Raw genomic sequence first — 3,988 nt, forward strand, 5'->3', positions numbered from 1 at the left:
GGGCGGCGGCCTCGTGGAGGCTGAGATCTGCGACGCGGCCAATGAGGCCAAGTGCTTCCGGCGACCAGGTGCCGATGCGGATTCCAGTGGGGCGAGCAGCCACGGCTGATGCAAAGCGACGGAGTAGTACACGGGCTTCCGGCGAGGGCGTCGGGAGTGCGGACTGCGGCGCTGCTTCCTGGTGCTCCTTCTCCTCCACATCCGGTGCTGGGAGGTTGTGGTCGGGGAGCGCTGGGAGAGCGGGCGTCGGCGCAGCGGTCTCGATCTCCTCTGTCTTCACCTTCGGCAGCAGGTTGATGACGAAGCCCGACGGTAGCGTCTCCATGTCAACCGCAGTTGGCGGCGACGAGAACGGCAGGCGTGGCCCGTACCCGTGGAGCGGGCAGTAGTACATCGTCGGAAATGATGCTGGTGGTGGCGCCGGAAGTTCCTCGTCGCCAAAGTCACGCTCGGGATCGTAGACAAGACAACCGGCGTTCGGTCCGCCCAGCAGCCACTCCATGGGCGGAACGGTGAACTCCGGCAGGAGTGGCATCAGGTCGTCGGCGTCCACGCTGACGTTTGAGGCAGAGGCCTCGTCTTCGTATTCTGCGTCGACCATCTGCTCGGCGACGATGTCCGGCATGGCAGCAACTTCTTCGGCTGCGATCTCCGGCACGGCAGCGACTTGTTCGTCAACAACCACTGGTTCGGCAGCGGCCTCTTGTGGTATGACCGGCGTCACTTCCTTGGGCACAACCGTCCTCGTGCCTGGCTCCGGTGTTCCCTTGGAGTGGTTGCGCTGCACCCAGCGGTTGCCAGTTTGGTGGCGTCGGCACACACAGCTGTTGCCGTGATGACAACGGCGGAGGCCACCACCAGGGCCGGAGCGGCGTCGGGGCACCCAGCGGTTGCGGCGGTGGAGGCTACAATTCCTGTCCAGGCGGCCATGGCGACGAGTGCCAAACGCCCGGCGATGGTAAGGAGCAATGCCGAAGTTCTGGCTAGCAAACCTGGGGCGATGGCGTCTTGCGACAAGCCTTGCAAAGGCAAATGCTAGTTCCGGCAAAGTTGCCATCTTCTCACCTGTTTTCTCCGTACTTCTCCTATGCCTATTAGCTCTCTGTTTCAGAGCATGCGTGCGGATAACGTGAGAAGAAATAAGAGATTGAAGTGAATGGAGTAGTTTTATTGAAGGCAGTTAGGATTTTCTATAGGCTAACTACCTACAGTTAGCATTGTCCATACGCTGTGAATGGCGAAGGGACATCATGCCTGTTTAAACAGGCACAATCATTGTAACCGACGTTGTAACACGCCTGTTTAGATGGTATATAAGGCTGAATAGTAACATCAATAAAACTACTCCATTCTTTTTTTTTTGCGGGTAAAACTACTCCATTCACTTCAATCTCTTATTTCTTCTCAAAAACAAGGGGCCGGGGGTTGGTGCCGAGCGTGCTGACGGGATCTTTGCACGTTGTATTGTGATCAATGGTAGTACTCAGTTTATTTTAGCCTTGTACAAAAAAAAGTTTATTTTAGCCTACAAAAACTGGAAAGTGGATTTGTAGCACCAGGATGAATTTTTGGGATATCAAACATGGGTTCTTGATCTACTCTAATGTGAAATTTGTGAGAAAATATCAGGAAACGTAATCGTGGCAAAAAAAACAAAAAAATTCTATGAAGAAAAAACTGTTTGGATGGATTTTTGTTAGGACAATATTTTCGTTGCCACGGATACTTATTCTGGTATTTTTCTTTCACAAAACTTCACACAGGAGTAGATTAGAGAACCCAGGTTTGATATCCTCGAATTTTAGTTTTTTTAATATATTTTCTAAGTTTAATATTCGTATAGCGGGTTGTGGCGCAAGGAGCTCCTGTGTATTTTCAAAAAAAACTAGTACTAGTATGCTTTTGGAGAAACACAGTACTAGACGCTGGTCACAACATTCGATGGATAGACAGAGAGAGGCTAGTGATCAGCCGGATCGTGCCGCGTGCCGCTTACTCGTTTCCGTCGTATTCGTCAGCGGTGGTGTCACTACGTACTCCTACGTGCTACGTGTAGCATCCGAGCAGCCTATCGCATATGCAGCAGACGCGTAACAGGATAATGCCAACGCAAAACAGTCTAGAGACCAGTGATGCTTGATAAACAACTACGTGTATGTCATTGCTTACGTACGTAGTAGGTTAAAAAGCACACCTGTTTTGTACTCCCTCCATCACGATTTAGAAGACGGGCTTAGAAATTCTCTGAGATCTAGGTGGTTATTTATTAGTTGTATGATGTATTAAAAAATAGCATTCACACTATACATGCATATTGAAATAGTATATCGAAGTACTAATTAGCTACTAGAAATAAATACAATGCACCCTAAACCTTGTCTATTGTGAAAACGCACGCAAATTTAACTATGCTTTCTAAACTGTGACGGAGGGAGTATCAGACACGAAACATATTTTATTCAAAGTTATTATGGGTTGTTAGTATAGTTGTGTTTGTATCCATCTGACTCCTTATATTCAGCAATAATCAGGGCGCGCCATTTTGGGGGAGGTCAATTAGACTGCCCGTAATGAGAGTATCATAGATAGTATCATGCATGCCAACTAAGCATTTTGATGAGGTGGCATAAAATTAAATGAAGAAAAAGAGGCTTCAATATCATATCATAATACCGTATCATATTAAATGATGTGCTACTTTGTGTCATGCATGACAATAAATATAGTCCTCTATGGTACCAACATATGATACTATGCATTAGGGATGTAGTATTATAGACTACTATCATATGCATGATACTAGTATATGATACTTCCCATTACAACCAGCCTTACAAACGGCGCAAACAACAAATTAACCAGCGGCACACTTCACTTGCATGAAGGAAGACACAAAAGTCTCAAAGGGTAGAACATAAACAAAGATACAAATATGACATGCCAATTAGGTGCATCCTTGACCGCATGTGAGTTTTGGAGGATTACAACCTTTGTGTTTGTCTTTTCAATCGTAGGTTCTTGTTTGATTTTCCATGATAAAAAAACGCTTTTATTGACTTATAGTGTTGTTTTAAGGGAGCAAAACATTACATATTCGGTTTCTGCATAACTATAATACGCACATCCAAAAACATTCACAAAGATCGAGATACACAAGTAAGATGAAGTGTAGAGAGACAAAGACGAATGCCAGGTTAGGTGGGAGCGTGTGCTTTATAGAGATACGGTTTGCTAAAGTATATCTAGATGTGTCATAAATATTACACATCTAAGTCATATGTTATTCATTTTAGACGGAGATTCGTGTAACATTTTTCTTTTGTCTTTTTTTCTTTCTAATTTGATTTGGTCATTTAGATGTGCAATAATTAGGACACATCTAAATGTGCCCTAAACAGCCCCGATAGAGATTATGTCGTCATCGATGTTGGGTAAAATATGCTTAGCTAACTGCTCATATAACTGTTGGTAGGTTCGGTTCTTTGTGGTGGAATTTGTGAACTGTGAACCGAACCTAATTCAGATAATTAGGTTCATTGTGGTGAAACAATCCATTTTTCGCGATGTTCGTTAGACTTCCAGTCAATTACGTTAGTGTCTGTGATGACTTTGTCAATCTCAAGATAACATGCTGGCTCAGCCTTTTGATGGTGTTCATAGAGGTATGATGTGTGTTAATATGGAAAAGTGTATGCGCGTATGTATAAACGTCTGCATTTGTATTGTGTTAAAATAAGCTGAATAGGTTGTTTGATAGGATTGTAATTTGTGCGTGTATTACCTGCGACCATACGAGTGGATTAATTACTGCCGACAACACGTATACAGTAAGTCACCTAGTATTTTCTCTCGACAACATTAATTAAAAAAATTCCGCAAGAAAAAAACATTAATTCAAATTTGTTCCACTTGCACCTGCCACGCTTACCCACACATGAGTTTATAATCGGAGAGATGGCGCAGCAGCAGCTTCGCATGCCGTAGTGCA

Source organism: Triticum dicoccoides, chromosome 7A (genome assembly GCF_002162155.2).
Source record: "Triticum dicoccoides isolate Atlit2015 ecotype Zavitan chromosome 7A, WEW_v2.0, whole genome shotgun sequence".
Classification (NCBI taxonomy): domain Eukaryota; kingdom Viridiplantae; phylum Streptophyta; class Magnoliopsida; order Poales; family Poaceae; genus Triticum; species Triticum dicoccoides.